The following is a 23,867-nucleotide window of genomic DNA, read 5'->3' as shown; positions in this document are numbered from 1 at the left end:
ATAGTATGTTTTGTTGAAATCACAAAAATACCTGGACACACTAAAAGGAATCATTGTGATAACAGAAGAAAGTATTTATTTAAAATTGTGTAAGAGAAAACTGAAATTGCTATTGCCTGCACACACACACACACACACACACACACGTACTTGGAACCCCAGGCAGAAAGCCTCATAAAAAGAAATTATAAACATAGACTCTTTAATAGAATGAGTGCAAAGTCAGCTTTTCAGAGGAAATCCAGACTTTACATAAACATTATTATCATGATAATTAACTGATTACTCTAAGGAAAAAAGATTTGCCAACCAAATGCCTTTTCTGGTCTGAGTCAGAGAAAAATCTGTGTCTACCCACATGATTGTTATGGATGGCGAATCTGTATGGGCCTGCAGCAACCTCAGTTCTTGCCTCCTCAGAAGAAAGAATTTGGCCGAGGGGCATAAGGCAGAAGGGGAGACCAAGACAAGTTTTCCAGCAGAAGGGAAAGTTTATTAAAAAGCTTTAGAGCAGGAATGAAAGGAAGTAAAGTACACTTGGAAGAGGGCTGAGTGGGAGACTTGACAGATCAAGTGCGTGGTTTGGTCTTTGGACGTGGGGTTTTATACACTGTCTTGCTTCCAGGGTCTTGCATTGTCTCTCCCCTGATTCTTCCCTTGGGGTGGACTTTCTGCATGCACAGTGGCCAGTTAGCGCTTAGGAGGGGAGTGTGTGCAGTGTGATTGCTGGAGTTGTACGCATGCTCACTTGAGGCATTCCTCCCCGACCAGTCTAGCATTCCTACAGGGAGGTCATATACCAGTTAAACTCCACCCATTTTGACCCTTAGTGCACATGCTTGAGCCCGCTCACCCAACTCCTGAGACCTCATCGGGAAGCTGCTCATCACCAGCTTCAGGCGTTTCTATCTATTGGGAGACTGCCTTTCCCTAGCGCTGACTGCGACCAATTATTATTTTAAAGAGAGAGTTTAACAACCACCTGACCATCACCTGATGGTCGCCTAACATTCCTGGTGTTGGGGGTGGGCAATGGAGCAGGGGGGAGCCCTCTCCTGCCCTGCTCATGCCTGACTAGCTACCTACTCAACATGACGATCTGGTAAAACTGAACATCCCATAAAATGCAGGACACTAGAGGTGTTTTTGTTATTATTTTTTCCTATATTTACTAAGATCTTGTTTTCTTGGTGACTGTACCGGAGAATTCTTCCCACTGAAAATAAAAGCCTTTATTTTACCTTAACTCTGAGGTGAGATTCTTCAGTGTATGTTTGACCAAAAAATGTTTTGCTTTTTTCTTTTTGAAAGAAGGCCGGGTGCTGTGGCTCACGCCTGTAATCCCAGCACTTTGGGAGGCCGAGGCGGGCAGATCACCAGGTCAGGAGATCGAGACCATCCTGGCTAACACGGTGAAACCCCGTCTCTACTAAAAAAAATACAAAATATTAGCTGGGCGCGGTGGCGGGCACCTGTAGTCCCAGCTACTCCGGAGGGTGAGGGAGGAGAATGGCGTGAACCGGGGAGGCGGAGTTTGCAGTGAGCCGAGATCGCACCACCGCATTCCAGCCTGGGCGACAGAGCGAGGCTCCGTCTAAAAAAAAAAAAAAAAGGAAGAAAGAAAGAAAAAGGAAGGGGGCATTTTGTGTTTTTAAAGTAGACTCAACACAGACATCAACTGGCTCTGGGACCCTGGCTGAGAGGGATCTTAGTGCCATCTCCAGAGGGAGCCAGGGAGCCAGCCTGCAGAATCACAGCTCTCATCAGTTCCTCCCAGCCTAGAATGGAGGGCATGTCTTTACTTCCAGCTGCCTGTCTGTCTGCCCATGAGCTCAGCGTTCTAGTCCAAACCCTCCACACCACAGCCATGCACTAACCATGCAGAGAGAAGGCAGTTCCTGCCTCACTGGCCCAACAGGCTAGTCAGACACCCCAAGATACACAAAGATATTTTATATTTCTCAAAATATTTCACCATAAAGTTCCTTTCACTCCTGTCCACTTAGAGTTCCAGTGCTAGAAAATGAGGCTGAAGTAACTGCAACATTCTTCCCCCTTCAAATTCATTTCAATCCAAAATACGGGTAGCAATTCGATTTCAGCATTTATGCAAGTAGTTTTCTTGTATTTCTCAGCTAGTAACACTTAGACTTATTTTTTAAGTGTTGTGTACAATATAAAAATGAAAAATAGAACAGAGGAGAATATCTTTGTCATCTTGAGGTAGGAAAAGATTTCTTAGGACTTTATGGCTAAAAGCACTAGCCATAAAAAATGGTTAAGTATTAAATAACAATTAAGCACACCATGAGGAAGATAAAGGGACACAATTCAGAATGGGTGAGATACTCCCACACGTAAATCTGGTAAGGGTCTTGTATCTAGAGAATGTGCAGAAAACCCCAACAGTTCCACAATAAAAATAACCCAAACTTTTTAAACAGTGAAGACTTGAACAGACATTTCACCCCATCAAATGAGATGGTATGAATGGCTGATATATGAGAAGATGCCCACTCATCATCAGGAAAATACAAATTAAAACTGTAATGAATGTCACCGGCTTACACTACAACAGCTAAAATTTAAGACTGGCCTGATCGAGCACTGACTCTCCAGTAGAGCAACCCTACCTCAGGCCCTGCTGGTGAGTGACAACTGCACAGCCACTTTGGAAAACTACATGGCAGTTTCTTAAACACACACTTACCCTGCGGACTCAACACTGCCACTTCAGGGACTTGACTAAAAAGAAAGAAGACATATATCCACAAAATACTTGTATATGTGTGTTCATTGTAGCTTCATCATTGCCTCAAACTGTTAACAACCCAATTATCCATCAATAGTTGAATGGATAAACAAATTGTTTTTTCATACAACTGCATGCCACACAGTGATTAAAGAAAAAGAATCTATTACTGATTCATGAAATAACACAGAGGAAATTTGTAGACATTACATACAGCAAAGTCATGCACAAAAAAGTATAAACTATATAATTCCAATTATATGAAGCTCTAGAATTAGACAAACCAAGCTATGGTGATAAGAATCTAAATAGTGGTTGCCTTAGGGAAGGTGTCAATTGTCCAGAAAGGAACAGGAGGGAACTCCCTGGGATGATGAAAATGATTTGTATGTGGATAAGGCGGTCTCAAAACTCCTCACACTTATAATCTGGGCATTTTATTATATACAAATTATAATCTGAGGAAAAATAAAAATTGCTGCAGCTTATTTGTACTTTGAAGGGTTGGTTAATGATTTTAACTTGCCCACAACTTGATTTAAAATTTTAGAAATCACACAGAGAAAACATTTACGAGCCCACAAATAATGATGTGATTGGTATTTATAGATTCCTTTCTCATTCGCCTAACTGTGTTTTTTGGTTCTGGCTGCTAGTCACAGAAGTAGGAAAATTTATTAAAGTCAAATTTATGCAGAGGCTGAGTCTATACTAATAGTGTACCTCAATTACTTATAGATCGCATGTTACGTACAATGTGGCTACATAAAATTTCTTCTTATGAAATTGTGATGCTGTTAATCCACTGTCACTAAGACATGTCACTTCGATCATAGTACACACTATTTCCTCTTATTTATATAAAGTTGTGAGTGGACAATCACACTGCACACAGCAAGTAACAGGGTATTCAACAAAGAGTCCAGCAAAGGCGATGATGTACGTATTGACTATTCCTTCTGCCTCGGGGTAATTCGGTGCAAATAATAATTTACTTTCATGTCTAGATAGTTCTATTTCTTCTTCCACACTTTTAGTTTCTCAGAATGTAAAGTCTGCATTCATATCATCTATGTTCCTGACAAGCCATATCTTTCAATCACTGCATACAAAGACATAAACGTGCCTCGCGTGTTTTGGAAGGCCTTGTATCTCCCTCTTACACACATGGAAAGCCTTCCTCTGCACTTGTTAAATGCCAGTAGAGGGGGATACGATTGCTTTGTTTTATAAATATTAGTATCGTGACACATTAGCTCTAGGTACTCAGGATAGTGAGAGAACAATTCATGTGGATTGTCTGTGTGAAAATCTTACTGAGAACAGTTATCTTTGTTTTGAGAACAACAGAAATCTCAGCATATAACCATGGGGTCTAAACCTTTGTCCTAAGAGATAACCAAGCTAGTTTGGCTTCTAGCAGCAGAAAGCCATGTCCCTAGGATGAACCCATCCCTGCTTAAAATGCCTGCCTGAGAAAGCGCAAGGCTGCCAGGAGAATTTACTCTTCCAGCCACATCCCACATGAGCCCTGACCTCCCTTTCTTAGAGGGCTTATGGAAAGGGCTTGCGATAAGCCCACTCCCAAGGACCAGAGAACCACTCCTTGGAAACAGGACCTTCAGGAAGGACAGGGTCTCTGTGGGAGGATGGATCCTGAGAGGTGACTGCCCACCAGGGGACACAGCCGGTCTGGTGGCCTGGACACTGACCGCCCTTCTGGCTTTTCCCACGTTTCCTCGCTCTCCCCCCTCCTCCCCCTCATTCTCCCTTTAAAACCTCCAAATCACCTCTGCACAAATGAAAATACAGCCTACAGCCGGCCCCTTCCCCTACTGTGAATAGTTACTGAATAAAATGTGTTTTTACTGCTTTAACTGATGTCCAGCTGTGTTCATCTTTGACAGTCTGCATACCTATTTGGCCTAGCATTTTCCTTTGGTACGAAGTTAATATGTTTGCTAATCATGTTCTAGGTTGGAATTATAAGAAACCTGAATTTCACCTCCTCAGCCTTAGGATAATTCTCACAAATATGCAGAATGATCAGACTCTTGGCCTCTAACTGTATGATTCCTCCTTCAGAGTCTCCCAGTTACTTCTGGGGACCCTGAGCAAGCACACCCGATTCTGAAGAACAAGGCTCTGAGCTCTTTCCCAGTGTCTGCTCATGGGATCCATGGAGGGTGAGCCCAGAAACACAGCTTCCAGTGCCTCCTGGGACCCCAGCACTCCCCCAATCACACAACCATCTGGGTGCTCCTTACGGATCTCAGGGCAATACCCTTTCCCCAGTGAGGGGGCTTCCTTTCCCACGCAGACCCAAAGTCACAGGTCTCTCAAAGTCCCTCGTGATGACAACCACTGGGTATCTGGGGCAGCCCCTCTTTCCCGGGTCAGTCTTTGAGTCTCCTGGAGGCACCAGTGGACAAGGTGGTCACATTAGTCTCATAAAGACTTACCAATTTGTTAATTTTTCTTGAAATGTATAGGTTTAGTCCCTCAGTTCTGTTTATTTCTTGTTATTCATTTTGGCTATTGTTTTCTTTTAACCTCATTTATTTTTCATTGTTTTTATTTTTTAATGCAAATATTTGGGATAAAATCTATTTTTTAAGTACTGTTTTGGTGGCATGTCTTTAGTGTTGATATGTGATATTTATATTTTCACAATATTTAACTACTCTGTGGCTGTATTTCTGATCTCTTACAGGACCAGACATTATTTGAGTTTTTTTTTAATTCTATGGAATTAAGTACCCTTAAATTTCATCATTATTCATTTCTAATTCTACTTTACACAATGAGCCTTGCCCTTTGTGAACATTTAATCCATCTTCCTTCTCAGATGTTTCCTCTGCTCAAATCTCCATGGTCTCTGTGGTCTCTGTCTTCAGCCGCAGGGGTGGCTTTGACAAAAGTTGGAGGTCTTGGGTGTTGGAGACATTTGCCCAGCAGGTGGTGGGAAGAAGGGTCCACTTGGGTGGGCTTTGATCCATCAACTCCATTTCCCCGCCACTGTCTTTCTTAGAAACAAGACAAGAAGTTACTCTTATTTCAATATTTCAGACTTTTCCATCTTTCTCTTTCTTATGATTTCACGTGTTTGTCCTGCCTGTTCTATTTTCCTCGATGATTATGTTCTTGGAGGTCACTGTTTGCAGACGACTCTGTAATAGACCTTGTTGAAATGTGCCTGTTTCCAGGTTGTTTTTAGTCCAATGTCCAATTGGTCCAATTGTCCATTGCTTTCCTTTCTCCTGGTTAGCTTTTCATCCCTTCCATTTATGCCAATTGTAATGAGCAGCTATTATGTGCTAGGCACATTTTAGGCATTGGCAATATAGCAGCAAGCAAAGCAGACTTTCTTTTATCATGGAGTTGGCCTTTAAGTGGGGAATACAGGGAATAAACAAGGTCTGTTGGCAAGTGACAAGTGCTACAGAGAATGAAGCAGGGCTGGAGACAGCACGTGGGTGGTAGGAGACATCAGTACAGGGCTGCCAGAGGATGCCTCTCAGGACACATCTGAAAGAATTAGAGGTTTCCACAACTGCCGGTCTGAGTCTCCTCTGGAATGTATTTGTCAACAGAATCCCTGCCTTTTCCAGGCCCTTTTGTTTCTCTTCCACGGCAGTATGTGTCCTATCTGTGAGGCACTTGCAAGAGCTTCTGTGTTGCCCATGCCTTCCTCTGCATCTCCTCTACTCTCCACAGCTTCCTGCAGTGTCTTCATCCTCTCTCTGGGATTTACAAGCACGGTGCATATTTTCAACAGCATCACGTCTAAACATTTGCAGGTAGTGTATCTTTCCAGGAAGTTAGTATTTCTTTTCCAACAAACAGTTGGAATCAGCTCTTCAGGCATATCTCATTTAAAGCAATGCTACAAAGCAAACCACTGAGTTCCTCTACCCTGAATCTTGCCTTTCACAGTTAAAATAAGTTGCTTCACTGCATTGCTTTCATTCCACTTCCTCGTGCCCTTGCTCTTCCCCTCCTTCCCTAGACAATGCAGTTAGAAATCCATCAAGAAGGGCAAAGCCATCATACAGACCCATAGGGAGAGGGGAAGGGGGAGGAGGGGAGCGCTGGAGGATCTGAGTGGGGTGTTGGAGTCTGAGTGGGGTGGGGGCACATGGTGTCAGAGTTACAGTGGGTGGGATGGACTTCCACCCCGGTGGGCGGGGAGCACAGCCCATAAGGTTGGAGCAGTGCAAGGAGAGGGCTTCCATTCAGAGGAGGGGATGGTGATGGAAGGATGGTTACATCCAGGACAAGTATGCAAATAAATGAAGACAGTAAAGATAATGGAAGGCAGACTTCTCATTATCAAAGAAGAGAGTTACAAATAGTGAAAGGAAGGAAATTAGAATGAACCCTATGGTGCTGGATTACAATTGGAGGCATCTATGTGGATTGAGGTAGGTAGGTAAATTTTAGATAGATGGATAGATAGATGATAGATAGATAGATAGATAGATAGATAGATAGATAGAATGAGTAGAGAGCTAGCTCTGGGAATGAGTACAGTATAAATTGTGTGTGGGGTGTGTGTGTGTGTGTGTGTGTGTTGTGTTTACATGCACGTATACCCTACCTCTGACCACTAAGACGGCCTGGGATCGGTGCTACTCCAATAGCAATGAGCACACCTGGTGCCCAGATCTTGGTTTCTAAGTATGCCATTCCTCAATAAAGGGCATCTGTACTGAATACAGAAATGGTTCATTCTAGAGATGGAGTGGGAAAAGTACAAGATACTCCTGAAACATCCTGTTATTCCAGAAAGAATGTGCTCAAGGGATGAGGATGGAGGGTATCAGAAAGACACAGAAGTGAGATTGGGGGCGCTCCCTCTGGTCAAACCTGGGACTCTATGAGCCTCAAAATAAATAACAACAATAATGAGTGACAACTTGATGAATAAAACTGGACACAATTGTGCAAGATTCATCTAATAAAATAAAGGAATAAGTTGAAGTTTGATGAGGAAGGATTTATTTAAATAATTTAACAAATCTTTTCCTCAAAATGCCTATTAACCCAAAGGAGAGAAGAGTAGCTTTCCAGGGGAGAAGGCTGGCAGCACCCTCATCAGGTGGTCGAGTGACCTCCATCAGCAGTGGGTCCAGTGGACACCATGCGCTGTATGACAGGAAGCAGAGAGAAGAGAAGAACACAAGGCAACGGCAGGGGTGCTCCTGCCAAAGACAGACAGCCTGTGTCCCACCAGAGGAGACCACAGACCACACTGAAGAGGCTTTGACAAAGCAACTGGCCCGTAATCCTGAAAAGCATCAAGGCCATGATAAGCAAAGACAGATTGAAGAAATGTTCCAGTTTGAAGTAGACCGAATACACATGGCGATTCATGTACCACGCAATTCTAAGCAGGGTCGTTTTCCCATAAAGGGTATTACTGGGACAACTGGTAAAACTTGTGAGGTGGTTAGGGTATATGGTTGTGAATTCCCTGATTTTAAGGACTATCCAGGAAATACATCCCAAAGTGTTCAGGAGTGAAAGGGCATCATGTTGACTGCTGACTCTCAAATAGTTTAGAAAAAATAAAAGATCTTTGCAATGTATTTCCAACTTCTTTGTAAGTTTAGATTGTTTCAAAAACATTTAGAAATTAAAGTAAAAAATAAAAAACAACAATAAATTTTATGACTTTTCAAATGTTGCTGATTGTTTTTGAAGCACACTTTTTCTCTGGCTTTTATTATCTACCCCCTTTTCTCCATCATAATCCCAGAATTATCTGTGTGTCTCCTCCTATGGATTATTCTAAGTCATTCAATCCTCTTGAAAATTGAAGTGAAATTTCTTGTCAATCTAAATCCCTCAGCCCAATATCTCCTGAAGATTATTTTTTCTCTGAGACAGAAAAAAGGAAGATTTGTGACTAGCAAAAAGAGTTCCCTGTGCTCAACACAAAACATTCTGCAGATAATTTATATAACAATTGCTGAATTTACTTGAAAAAAATAATTAGAAACTGTCTTTTTCTTACTATACACATTCTACTGATCCTCTACTTCATCTGGAAAAAAAAGACATATTGGAGATAATATTCCACTTGTCACTGTGGTTTAATAGAAATCCAGAGAGACATCACAAAAAGCCATCTGTCTTATTGATCATGCTGAAGATATTTATGATAGCATGACCATAGTGCCAAATTTTACTCCATTAATACTAAAATAAATAAGTTTATCTTATTGCTAGGCATCTGAAAGTCCTCTGCAATAAAGTTCTAGGTACTTGATGTGCATAAACAATTTAAAATAATAAAAAGTAAAGCAGAAAAGACAAGTATATTTACAACTTTTAATTTTATGTAGAAGTCGTATGGCATTATTCAGTACGTACTATGCTTACTCATGCTAGTTGACAATTTTAGATATGCACATGGAATACATTTCAGCCTTTCAGCATTCCAACTAGGTATATTACATATACACAGCTCACTGCCACATTAAAAAAAGACTATTTAGAAAAGCACATAGCTGATGTAGCAAGATTCAGGCTGATGAGTTAGCATTTGTAAATACCCTTTCTTCTCCGCTTGTGGCAAAAGCCTTGAGAGAGTCAGGGCCAACCTTTGTCATGGCCACAGAAAGTAATTGTTTTTTTCCTCCCACAAGTTTAAGACACATATTTGGAAGAAGGGGAACTAAAATAAAATATTTTCTCAGTATTGAACACAGAACAAACCAAAAAGGAAAAGGTACCATTCTGATGATAAATGACTCAAATTGTATGAATGTTGCCAACCTTTTAAGAAAAATGGATTTATTCCATTTCCTATTTTGCAGGTTGTAAAAATAAAATATTCTGAATGTTAAAAAGTGGCTATCATCATCAGATCACCAGTTCTCCAAAATTATAATTTACTACACTAAATTCATTTGGATAACAATTTCATCTTTAGTTATGTAGGATATTTTGAATACCTACAACTCCATGCTGGGAGCCATGCTAGGAAGTGGAGAAGCAAAGAGAGATCAAGTAAACACTGTCCTAATGACCTCACAGTCCAGCAGCAGCAGCAAACAAGCCCAACAGTCACGCAAAGACATGCTAGCTACTCCAGTAGGTCCAGTGAGGACATCAAGGAAGGAAACCGAGCCCCTGGAATAAGAAGGACCACGTCTTGTAGGAGGTTGTTGGCAAACTGGAAAGGATAGGAAAAGCCACATCTTCCAGCACCTCACGGCCATGCCAAAGAGTTTTAACTTGGTAGGAAATGTGGTTACTTTTAGGATCTAAAACTATACACGAAGGCTCCTGGATGGGTTAAAACTTTAGCACACTGCCTTAAATTAGCCACGAAGTAAACAATTTCTCAAGGGTCTACAGAATTTCTGGCAATGTGATCCTAAGGATGTGTTCTAAATCCAGCAATGGCCTGTTCTGCTTTGCTCCAAACCAGCTCCTTCTTCCTCTACAAGGAATGAAACGGCCGAGTGTACCACACAAGACTGATCAGCATTCAACTTGAAGGATCTACAAGGAATGAAACAGCTGAGTGTACCACAGAAGACTGATCAGCATTCAACTTGAAGGATTCGGTTCTTTTTGGTTCTTGCTATCAAAGACACCCATCAGGGAACGTGAAAAAAAGTCAATCTCAAAAGTTTTGCCAGTTCAGATTAATTGAGGAAAATATATAACAACGTGAAGGTTTTGAAGCCCTGAATTGTTATTTTTTTAATGGTATCAGGTAAATAAATCAATTGAAATCAGACTAGCAAAGGGTAACTCGATGGATAAACTAAGAAATTACAAAGCACACCCATAGAAAAATATTCTGGAGTTGGCCCTTGGCCCCACCTTTTTCAATTTTAGGCCAAATTTCTCCAAGGATACTCCATGTGTGGCCCTAGATCCCCTGCCTACACTTGCCCCCTCGAATCAGGCCTCTTCTCTCGTTGTTCTGAATCCACCCCAAGTTCACCTGTTCACATCCACGCCCACTGAATTTTCATCCTACTTAATTTCTCTGCTAGAGTAGCAGAGATTGTATTTTCGCAAGATAGCCATGGGAACATCTGCTGTGCATGCTCTCTTCTTACAGCGTGGCCTTATGGCCTCATCAGAAGCACAGCAGGAGGTGCAGTCTCTGCACCCACCTTGAACAAGGAGGACTTTCGTCAGGATCTCAATTGATAGCACAGCACAGCGACACCGTGACTTCCCAGGAGAGGCCTGCAAGCACAGTGCAGCTCACTCACTCTCGACTCTCTCTCCATCCCTCTCAGTATTTCTGGGCCTCTCTAGCTCTCCAGCCATCTCTCTCAGTTTCTCTCAACATCTCTCTTGATCTCTCTCAGTATCTCTCTCCTAATCTCTGAGTCTCCACCTGTCTCCCTCTCCTTCTGTCTGTCTTTCTCTCACTCTCCCCCACCAGGGCACTTGCTCTTAGAACCAAGCCACCATGCTGTGAGGAAGTCCAGGCCCCACAGAGGAGCTGCAGTGGGATGACCCCAGCTGAGATCCCTGTTGACAGTAGGTATTAAACACCAGACATTTTTCCTTGGGGAGTTCTCACTCTCACATGGAAACCAAGAAAGAGAAATACATCCCTGCATGGTGACCAGCAGGCAGGGTGAGCACAGAGAGCTAGGGGAACCTAGAGGAGACATGGTGGTGTGGGCAGAGTGAAGGAAGCTTCCAAAAGGAAATGAGAGAAGCTTCCAGTGAAAACCATGTCACTCCAGGGAAAAGTGTGTCCACAGTGAGGCCTGAAAGATAAGAAGTTATGGCCAAGTAAAGGGGTGGAGGATGGCGGGGAAAAGGGAAGCAGGAAGAAGCGTACATTTAGGGACCTTCACAGTGGGACCCGCCATCATTTCTGGCACCATTCCTTCCTTACTCTCTCCATGTCTTCCACGGGGAGCTGTGTACAGTCACGGCATAGCACTCTGCCACTTCGTATCCATGTGGTTTTGGCCAATGCACTTAACCCCTCCCAGCCTCAGTTTTCACATCTATAAAATAGGGATGACAGTAGAAACCACCTCAAAGATTTTCTGCTTCTGTAGGAATAAAATATTGATGAGCACTGGGTTTTGTTTTAGCATTTTGTGTGCCACTATGTATGCGATGACTCTCCGAATAAATTCTAGTTCTAGCATTTGTATAGGAAACACTTTGTCTCCCTTAAATTTTAATATTCCCCGTATCTGAAGAAGATGACTATAAAACCTAATCTGTCCCTTTTGATGTTGGCTACTGGGAGATTGAACTAAATGGGATATTCTGTCATGGTAACCAGGTATAGCATATTAACACCTACAGTATTTAGCTTTTCCTACTTTCCATTTCATCTTAATTTTCTATTTTAATGGGTTATCTGAAATACCGCTTTATACCCAATTCCCTCAAATCCTTTTATAGAGGTAAACACAGTATGAATATAAATAAACAAATTCCATTAAGGGAAAATGACATTGTGATCTAAAAACACACGGTATGTTTTTGGATTGCCTCCCTGAAATAATGCAAAACAAATTGACTCTTCTATTTTAAAAGTAATGCTCTAGACATCCCAGACAAACGCTCTTCCCCAGGCTGTGACACCACACTCAGTGCTGTCTCCTGCTACCTGCAGGCTCCTCCTCCTCGGTCCCTTAGAGAAGCTCCTCTTCTGCCTGTAGAAGCTGGCGTGCTTCCCTTATCCCTCTCCTCTGTCTACGCTCCCTGCTTGGTGACATCATCCTGCTTCATAGCTTTAAATATCATTTACACAATTAGGATTCTCAAATCTGAGTCACCCAGCTCCTTCCCTTAATTCCAGATTTACATATCCATCTCCATGCTGAACATTTCCACTTGAGGAGATAACAATTAATTAAACTCTGTAAGGATAAAATTGAACTGCTGACCCCTTTACCAGCACCACCAACCCCAACCAGACCTGCTCCTCCACAAGCTGACCACGTCTTACTAACTCCACTCTGACACTCCTCCTCCAAGCTGCCATCACCTCTTTCCTGGGCAGCTGCAATGGCCTGTTCTCCACGTGCAGCCACAGTCATCTTGTTAAAAGTTAATTTAGTTCCTAGCATCCTCTGGTTAGTGATTCCCTCCCAAATAAAGTAACGCCTAAACCTCCAATGGCTTCCTCCACAAATAGAGTAAAAGCCAAACCTCTTGCTGGAAGTTGCAAGGCCCTGCATAGTAAAACACCTCCAAGCCTCTACACTCATCCCTTACCCGCCTCTCCTCCTTACTACTCATCCTCCCACCAGCTTTTCCGTCTCTCCCTCTGTCTCCCTCTCCTGGGCTCCTTTCTCTCTGTCTGGACATTTGGTTGGAATATTCTCTCTCATCACTTTGGTCTCAGCTCAAATATCACCCACTGGGAGAGGCCCTCCCTGACCATCCTAAACCTTCCCTGATTACTGTCTAAGCTATGACTCGGCCTCTCCAGCAGCCCAGCACCCACATCTACCGTGAAAGCTAAAGACGCAGGGAAGGAGGTGCTCTCTCTCCCATCCCCCGGGGCACTAGAACACGAGCAAGACTTAATGATCCAAGCACACGGAGGCTCTGCTGCCCCCGGGACTCCCACTCACAGGAGCTGCCCTCGGATACAGGGTCTGAAGCTGCCGCAGGTTGCACAGAGTTGAGGGTTGAGTGGTGAATAGTTTCCAGCCTTGGCAGTGTGGTGGGGGCAGGGCAACTGCAGGGGCATCCTGCACTGGTTATTGCTAGAACAGTATCCTGGCTGCCCCAGCCTCCTTTCATGCTGGTCAAGTCTTCTAGCTGACTCCAAAAGTCCTTCTCTAAGTTAGCCGAAGTTCCGACATATGTTGTTCGCTACCAAGGACTCTGACTGGTTCGTACTTATCACCATCTGAAATGATCTAATTCACATTGATTCTCTCCTTTCTTATTAGCAAACATTCTAGTTTTGTTTAACTTGACAAAATACTCGCAATACTCACCCTCACCGACACGGTTCTAGCCAGTGAGGCAGATGCGATGTTTTGCTAAGTATTTCAGATTTTTTTTCATGAAATGGACACTGCTTCTTTCTTCTTCCTCCTCCTGTTTTTCCCCATTCTACTCCTTTTTCCTTTCCTCCTACTCCTGTTCATCTTTGTCTTTGCATTCATCTTTATTTTCTTATTTTCCTGCCCGAAATGTGGGTGTGAGGCTGGAGGAAGTGCCTCTATCTCAGGCCCATGAGAGGAAAATTATCATTAATTCAACAGACATTACTGAGGGTCTACAATGTTCTCAGCATCTCAGGGCACAAAAAGACAAAGCTAGAACTCACATTCTCATGGGACATGGGTAGCAATAAACAAATATACTAGGTAAATTATACAGTATGTTAGATCCTGATAAATACTGCAGGGGCAAGGGAGCAGGAAAAAAAGACTGGCTGCTTAAATATCTACTATCTCTCTCCCACTGTAAAAGATAAACTTCTTGGGGGCAGAAAATGTGTCTTACTAACACTGAGTCACAGTAAATAATAGGTTCTCGATAAACAGTTGTTGATTGACGGGTTGAAATGAATCTAAGTCTCCCATAAACGGAAATCTCTTGTATTTTCTGTGCTCCCTCACAGCCCCTAAGAGACTCATGTAGAACTTTTTAAAAGATACCAATTTATATTAAAATTCTGTAGAAAGCAAGATAAAAAAGTTTTGAAAGGATTTTGAAAGGAAACTGATGCCAAGATCTAAATCTATATATCTCTGATTCATCCGTTTGAATTCAGGCCAGAAGTATCTAAAATGAACTAAATCTGGCAGCAGTAAGTTATCTAACACTTTACGAGAACAAACCCCTCTATGGTTGTGTTTCTGGGTTATGCCCTGAGAGGCCTCAGGTCAAGTCCCTGCTTGCAGTTGTCCATTCTTGGAGCAAACACCAAACTCCATCAGAACCGGGCTTCCTCCCAGGTGTCCTCGTTCCCCACTGCCATTGCACAGCGAGTGGCCTTTCCTTCTTTCCCAGTGAGAGGATCAGGATTAGGATTGAGGGTGTGCTCCAAGCTGTTCCATGATTGCAGGACACTGAGCACATTGGAACCAGGAGCCCCTTCCTCTGGCTTTTCCAGTATTTTCCATATTCTGCTGACCCAGATGGCTGGCAGCTTTGCAACTGTACCCTTTCCTAATCATGCTTCAGTCAGTCATGGCCTCCAGTAGACCAACTGAAATGAGAATAATAGAGATCAACTAAACTGCATCTAAACTTCTTATAATATCTAGTTCTTTTACCAGAATTACAAAGAACCAATCAGCCTAGCACAATGCCAGACACATATGGTCAGTGCTTAATAAAAAGCTACTTGAGGCTAGGCACGGTGGCTCATGCTTGTAATCCCAGCACTTTGGGAGGCCGAGGTGGACAGATCACAAGGTCAGGAGTTCGAAGCCAGCCTGGCCAACATGGTGAAACCCCATCTCTACTAAAGATACAAAAAATTAGCCGGGCGTGGTGGTGGGCGCCTGTAATCCCAGCTACTTGGGAGGCTGAGGAGAATCACTTGAACCTGGGAGGAGGAGGTTGCAGTGAGCCACTGCACTCCAGCCTTGGTGACAGGATGAGACTCCATCTCAAAAAAAAAAAGCTACTTGAGGAAAGGAGTGAAAGGACCAGAGCTGATCCACCTAGCCCTGCCTTGGGGCAGCCTAATGACAGTGGTTCATAAGATTGCTTTAAGTCACATACAATAAATGTAAATGTGGAATATAGTAAGTGCTTTGAGGGAATATGGCAAATGCTGAGCCCTTTCCCCTGAGAAGTGCACATCTGAAAACATCTATGAGTATTTCACACAACATATATGCCTTCATGGTACATCTGAATCTCTAGAAGTCCTTAGACTGATTTTAAGAACCTCTGCCTAGATGTCACACACATTGAGAGACTCTGTAGAAGGAGGCAGTAGAGGAGATGGTGGGTATGCAGCAGGGCCGCTGTGCACTGGGGATCACTCCGTCTGAGTCCAGCGAGACAGAACACCCAGGCACAGGCTACATGAATCAGATTTCTTTCTTCTGGATAGACAGGGAGGAACAACCTAAGCCCAGGACTCATTGCCAGCCAGTCCCCCAATCTCCAGAAAGCTGCTGGGTGGATGGACTTGCATTTGCACATGCTCCACTTGCACTGAAGGTGACAGACCCCAAAATGCAGCCCACCATGGGTTTCCTATCCCAGGGTCATGTCAAATAGGTCATGGAGGCAAAAGTGTTCACAGGCAATCTCTCTCTAGAGGGGAGTGGGACGGAGCCCCGGCTGTTCTGCCAGTCCCTTCCTACCTCTGAAGGTTGCATCCCTGGCACATTCTATATTTATTCTTGAGAACAAGTGAGAAAGCAGAGAGAACTGAGTCGGCCCAAGGCTACCCAGAGAACTGTCTAGCAGCAGGGATCAAAAATGCAGTCTACAATCTGGAAAATCAAGTAGCAAGAATCTGAGCAGCCCAGAGGTCAAGAAGCACCGTGTCCTTGATCTTCCCATCCCATCCAGTGACCTGGGAGGGATCAACTCCCCTGTCTGCACTTCCTTTTATGTTCATCTGTAAAACAAGGACAGTTGCAATGGATGATTCTAAGATCCCCTCCAGATCCCAAATCCAATGATACTGTATATTCCTCCTTAAAACTTCACCCCCTGTCAAGCCATCATCAAACTGACAAAGTTCTCTAGGAACCAAAAAAAAAAAAAAAAAAAAAAAGTCACTAAAGTCTCTTACCCTTTTAGGAAAAAAAAATAACATTTCCAAAAATAAAGTGTTCCCTTAAATAGTCATCTGGCTGTCTCGGCACATAGCTGGGATTGTCATTTGAGAATAAATGTAAGAGTCAATCAAGAAATTTCACAAATAATCCAAGCTCTTGCCTCCCACCACCTCTATAAAGCACTCATTATGAAGGCGAACACCATTGTTGCTGCGGTCTGTCTTCTTATGTGGGGGAGATAATTGCAGAGCCACCAGTTGTGCTAGTTTGAATTAAGTGGTGTCAGCAACATAACAACAAATTCTGCCCTTAAAGGGTTCCAACTTGTCTTAGAAACTACACTTAAGGGCCAGGCGCAGTCGCTCACACCTGTAATCCCAGCACTTTGGGAGGCTGAGACAGGCAGATCATGAGATCAAGAGTACAAGACCAGCCAGACCAACATGGTGAAACCCTGTCTCTACTAAAAATACAAAAACACTAGCCAGGTATGGTGGTGCCTGCCTGTAATCCCAGCTACTCAGGAGGCTAGGGCAGGAGAATAGCTTGAACCTGGGATGCAGAAGTTGCAGTGAGCCGAGATCACACCACTACACTCCAGCCAGGGCGACAGAGCGAGACTCAGTCTCAAAAAAAAAAAAAAAAAGAAAAGAAACTACCCTTCAGGTGAAACAGGAGGCTCACCAGCCCCTGACAGTAGTGGTTTAGGCCACATGCTGACAAGATCTGACAAACTCTGTCAAGAAGACACCAACGTTAACTCTGGCATGTATAAAGTCTCCCTGTCCCCAGGGAAGGATGCTCCAAAGTGATCTGGAACAGGGCCTGAAGTCTGGAGATTTCCTTATCCACCAAAGAGTCTGCAGCAACGGTTTTAGGCAGCAAGGCAGTTCACGCATGCCCACTGAACATATACTTTTTAAAGACTTTCTTTCTACATAGACACTTTTGAATGCTAACACCATTATCCTAACATTAACAAAGATTCACTGCAAAATTTCCTCATTGTTCTTTTCTTCTTTACTGGTAGGTGTTAAGTTGAGACCAAGAGTCTAATGATTGAATCTCAATGAGGCTTCAGACTCTAAGCTGATGGGGCTTCCCTTCCTATAGGATCCCGTCTTGTCACAGAGCCAGCCTGTAAGTAGCACAGCACCCTTTTCTAATCCTGCAGTGTTGTTTCCTAGAAAGAGGGCTCATGGAGCTGATTGCTCACAAAAACATCACTTATTTAAGGAACATTAGGGAATAATCCTACAGTGTTACTTCCTAGAAAGAGGGCTCATGGAGCTGATTGCTCACAAAACATCACGTATTTAAGGAATATTAGGGAGTTTCCATTAAAATTTGATAAGAGTGTAGATCTCATGTTATATTCCAACCACAATAATTAATTAACTGATTGATTAATATAAATAGACCAAGGCAGGCATCATTCTTCTAAGGTGAAAATTAGAGTTGTCATGAGATGCAGCCACATCTCTTCTACCCTGTCCTTCTGGGGGCTGGCGTCACTGCCCAGGGGAGACCATCACCACCATCATGGTCAAGACCAAGGTCGGGGTGAGCTCCTGACTGGTGAGCACAGATTAGGCAGTTCTAGTCTGTGACTCATACGACTCCCCTCCCGCCACCTTCACCAGGCCCCACCCTTGTTCCTAGAGATTACTTGACTCACCTGAGTAGAAGATTCTTTCCACGACCTGGACTTAGAACCATGGACCCAGGACTGTTCTAGGGTCCAGGTTAAAAAACAAACTGCACACAAGGTCCCTGATCCATTCGAATGGGAGGAGCCCAGCAATGAAGATGTATTGAAATACGGGACAAGATCACATCAGCGAAGGAACAGGAAACAGAGCAGAGGGACCCTGAGAGCATCACGGTGAGGGGTGGAACCGTCTGGATGGGAGCTCCAGACCCCACCTGTGCAGACAATCTGTGCCAGGACCCTAATGGTCATCTGAGCCCCCTGTGTGATATGTGGACCAAGAATCTCACACAGATGTCCATCAATCTCCCACCTCCACTCCCCAAAATATAGCCTGAAATGACTGTGAGGTTGAAAAAGTGTGACCTCAGACAATATTCGCCCTCACCTTGGCAAAATGCTGAGCAGACAATCTTGGTTGATGCCTGCTGTAGCAGATAACATAAATGCTGCCCCCAACACACACGGTTCCCCAGATGGACTAGTTTGGATTGTAAACTACCAGCTTTCCCACATACAGTGACCCTTGTCCTTATCCTGTATCTCCTCTCTCATCACAACCTACCCTCAAGGTGTATCATAAAGGATTTAAACAACTAATTCATACAAAGATGTTACTACTGGTAATAGTGAAGCAATTTGCCACCTAACAGATATATTTGTACTTTAATGCAGAATGTGCCCTACTCCTAAGAAAAAATTATCTCACAGTATAATGTCAGGATTGCAGGCACTGGGTTGCAGCTTGCTGGCACTCCACGAAACACCCTACAAAAAACATTTGTCTTCTGCCAGTAGCATAAAGACTCACTCCATGAATCTTTATCCCTGCATACATAAAACTGCAGATACAATGCCTCTTAAAGGGAATTTAACCAAAACTGCCAACAGACCAAACCTATTTTTAAGTGCCTTAAGTCAATGAGTGAGCTGTTCAGCAATATTTATTGACTGTCTATGCTTTGATGGGAACTCTATCATGTCCAGTTTTTGACCAGTGCTATGAATATGAAATCCACTGGAATTTCATCATTAAGACACAGTACAATTTCACAAGAGACCTAGGTTCTGTGAAGGAAACATGTGCTCTATACAATGTAAAGCATCCAAATAACTTATTTATCTTTCTTCTAAGAGCAATTAAACACAAGCAAAACAAGTTAAAAAGCAGAGGCCTGAAATCTAGAGGTAATTTATTCAGACTTCCTACTCTCTAAGGATGATAAAAGGTAGTAAATCCTAAACTAAACAGAGTCAGTGGCAGGGAGCCTTTCAAAATTTATTCTGTTCTAGATTAGTAACGATTAAATCATACAGTGATTCATTTCAAAACACAATGATTTTCAGCACTGCATATGTTTAAAACATTAATTTTCTCCTTCAGCTTAAAACAAATAATATGATTTCTTTATTTTCTTCTACAATAGTTCTTAGCTTTTTCTTCTTTCCACAGCTCAGAAAGAGTTTTCTTTCCTGAAATACAACTTCTGCATCCAAAGCAAATAAATTTATTCTTTAACTATATTGGATGAGAATATACATGATTTGGCAAATAAAAAACTTTCCATGAGAAAACCATTGTAGTCTAAGAGTCATCTGCATATTCAAAATTGAGAGATTAATTATTAAATCTAGAGCAAACTAGAGGTTTTTTGTACACCCCTACTTACTGTGCACCCCTCCCCACCCAAAACCACCTTTGAAAAAGTATAACATTGAATTATGACAATGAAAGAGAGCTGATCTAACCATCTCCATCTTGCTTTTAGCCTCCTAACTGCCTGGCTCATTCTTGGCTGTGGGCCAAGCTAACTTTGGTCATTTCTGGGTGTAGGCCAAGCTAACTTTGGGAGAAATTTGGTTTAGATGACAACAGCTTCTCCCAAAACTAAACCACCTTTATAAAACTAATAAAGGCTACAAGGTTAGGATTATGAGAAGGGCCTGAATTCTGCTAAGATGCGGGTGTAGTTAAACAATTATCAGCCAGTATTCTGGAGGTCACAAGATTTGTAACTTCCCCAATTAATACTGTAAATAACATCACCATTGTAGAACTTAAGATTGGCCTTTTGAGATGTCTTTTCAGACTTTTGCATTCTGATGACCAGACGACTCCACCCAGATCCATGACTCATGACTCCACTGCTCCTGTGATCCCCACTCAGAAGCTGGCTCAACCCATGAGGACCATTTTCCACACCCCTGTGATTGCATCCCCAACCAATCAGCATCACCCATTCCCCAGCCCCCTGCCTGCCAAACTATCTTTAAAAAACCTTAGCCTCCATATTTTCAGGGAGATTAATCTGAGTAATAATAAAACTCTTGTCTCCTGTTGAGCCAGCTCTACGTGTATTAAACTCTTTTTTTTTTTTTTTTTTTTTTTGAGACAGAGTCTCACTCTGTTGCCCAGGCTGGAGTGCAGTGGCACAGTCTCGGCTCACTGCAAGCTCCACCTCCAGGTTCACGCCATTCTCTTGCCTCAGCCTCCTGAGTAGCTGGGACAATAGGCACCCGCCACCACGCCCGGCTAATTTTTTCTATTTTTAGTAGAGACAGGGTTTTGCCATGTTAGCCAGGATGGTCTCAATCTCCTGATCTCATAATCCGCCTGCCTCGGCCTCCCAAAGTGCTGGGATTACAGGCGTGAGCCACCGTGCCTGGTCTAAACTATTTCTTTATTGCAATTCCCTTCTCTTGATAAATTGTGTCTGCCTGGGCAGCAGGCAAGATGAACCCATCAGGCAGTTATACCCCTCTCCTCAGCTTTCTTGATTTCTACTTATTTCCCAACATTTCTACTGGGCAAGCACTGTCCTCCATGAAAAAGTATAAAAAGAAGAGACTGAGTGAAGAAAACAATAAAGGCTGTGGTCTGCTGTTCAGTACAGTCTTGCAAGGCTCCAGCAAGCAGAACAGCATCCATGACCAAGAGAATGAAGCTGATCAGTAGATGGTGCTGGCCCTGCCTCATTCAACGCTCCCACTCCAAGCACAGACATCTTTTCCAAGTCCTTCCTCAAGGGTTTTGTTCTTTCCGTGATGCTTCTGATGAGAGGAGCCTTTGTAATAGCACAGTTCCAAATGTAGGCTTCTCAATAGGTATTAATAGTAATCAAATTTGTTTCCATTTGACAGACAGTGTATTAGTCTGTTCTCACATTTCTATAAGGAAATACCTGAGACTTCCTAGCCCTCAGCCACTTCTAAGAAATAAAGTTCTCCTTTCCAAATGTATTACCCTCATGATTCTTCAGTGGACAATGACAATAGATGTCCCACCCACACCCTCTGCAGTAATCAGCCCAGAAAGGGCAAGACTTGGACAATAACTGCAAAATGCCCTATTCTTTATTTATTTTTGTTCCTCCTACAATTTAGGACCAACAAGAGAGAACCAAGTATGCTCCCAAACTTCACAAATAAGATGGCCCGACTGTTTGTCAGCTGTCTCCAGCTTTCCCAGGCCAACCAGCTCCAACCAGGGCACCCCTGAAGCCTCTCTGCTTTTCTGCTATAAAACTTTCCCAGTCTCCTGACTGCTTTGAGGAATGCTTTGAGGAATGGAGATGGACTTCCTTGCTATGGCAAGCTCGGAATTAATTGTATGTTTGTTCTCATTTGGGTGATCCTCATTTATTTTCACAAGACAGAAAATAGTCACCTGAGCATACTCCTCCCCTACTGTGCCCACCCCCTACTCTGACAACCAGTATGAGACAGGCCACCCCTTGATTCCGCTCTGGATTGGAAACAGGTGGTAAGTACAATTTCCAAAGCTGGAAGAAAACAAACTCCCAGACAAAGAAAACCACACTTTTAAAAGCTGTGTACTGATGAGAAGTCTTACCTAGGTATGCTCTTTATGTCCCAAATCCAAGACCAGGCATTACCATTGCCACAGATTCCTGAGAATACCAGAGGGCCCTCCAGGTTAAACACAACCTTACTGGCTGGAACTGTGGCTCAAGTGCCTCTCAATTCTCCCATCCTTGTAAAGCCAGAGGGTCCCATAAGAGATGCAGGGCCCCATCTGTCCTCCTGGATGAAAGTGAGGCCTGCCATGTGCCCTCCTCACTTTTAGCTCCAACAGGTTCCTACCTGACTTTCAAGATGGGGAGATGTGGGAAGGGCTATCTCACTGATCTGGCTTTTTTGAAAGCAGGAGCAAAGAAAAGGGATCTAAAGGGGACCCCACAAAGTGGACTAACAGTGCCCTTCACCTCTGCCAGGTGGGCCTCATGTTTTGTAGGTGGGGAGAGAAATAGCCCTGGACTTTTCCCTAGACCAGTGGCTTCAATTTTTTTTTGCCATAATCCATGATAAGAAATACATTTCATTAATACAGCACAACACAGTACACAGACACACACACACACACACACACACACACACACACGCAATAATTCTTCACATTTTTCATAGATACTTCAGATAGCTTTAATTTTATTTCAATTTTATTTCATTATTTAAAATAAGCTGGTCATGACATAATAAATTAGCTTCATGACTATGTTAGTTGTTTTCATGCTGCTGATAAAGACATACCCGAGACTGGAAGAAAAAGAGGTTTAATGGACTTACAGTTCCACATGGCTGGGGAAGCCTGACAATCATGGCAGAAGGCAAGGAGAAGCAAGCCACATCTTACATGGATGGCAGCCAGCAAAGAGAGAGTTTGTGAAGGGAAACTCCCCCGTATAAAACCGTCAGATCTCATGAGAGTTATTCACTATCATGACAACAGTACGGGAAAGACTCTTTCCATGATTCAGTTACCTCCCACCAGGTCCCTCCCACAACACGTGGGAATTGTGGGAGCTAAAATTCAAGATGAGAGTTGGGTGGGGACACAGGCAAACCATATCAATGACCCACCAATGAGTCACAAGCATCAAATTGAAAAAGTATTGCTCTAGAGGATAGAGCCAGTGGCCCAGTGGAACCCTTGGGTACACAAGAGACTAAGAGCCTAAATTAAGCTCATATTGGGTCAAATACTTCCATAAAGGTATAGTATGGAATGTTTCCTTTCCTGCATGTGTAAGTAAAATAACACAGGCACCATTTTCACAAGAGGTTCAATTTGATTGTGAAAAGAAGTTTAATACAGCCCATAATATGCAAACTGAAACATCCGTGATTAAGGAAAATTCCAGAACTTAGCTATTTTACTATAGTGGGATATGATTTATAGGCTACCATTTGGAAGTAAAAAATTACAACTTTCTTTATTTCTCTCTTTTTCACCTAAACAGCATCAGGCTGCATAGCAGAGAGTAAAGCTGGGAGCCACGTCTTGATCTCAATTAAGGATGTCTATTAAGGATGTCTGGGGCAGAGACAGCCGCCTATCAAAAATTCGTGTTTCTTGTCCTTAGTGTGTGGTTGTGTTGAGGAGGTGACAGGGACTGCTTTTCCTGCTGACAACCCCCACAGCATTAGGTGCAGCCATTTGACTTATGGTCTTGCCAATAAAATGTGAGAGGAAGAAATGTGTCACCTCCAGGCTGGGGTTCTCAGAAGTCCACCCTCTCTTCCCTTCTGCTGACTGGAGACAGAAGGTCTCAGAGAGGAGGAGCTTGCATCCCTGGAACACCATGCGGGAGAAAGGCAACTACTGCTCCCCTATACACACACACAAGTATGATGGGATCAAGGAAGAAAAGCCTATTGTGTT

Source organism: Nomascus leucogenys, chromosome 4 (genome assembly GCF_006542625.1).
Source record: "Nomascus leucogenys isolate Asia chromosome 4, Asia_NLE_v1, whole genome shotgun sequence".
NCBI lineage: Eukaryota > Metazoa > Chordata > Mammalia > Primates > Hylobatidae > Nomascus > Nomascus leucogenys.
The sequence above is the reverse complement of the archived record's forward strand: the minus strand, read 5'-3'. Positions refer to the sequence as shown.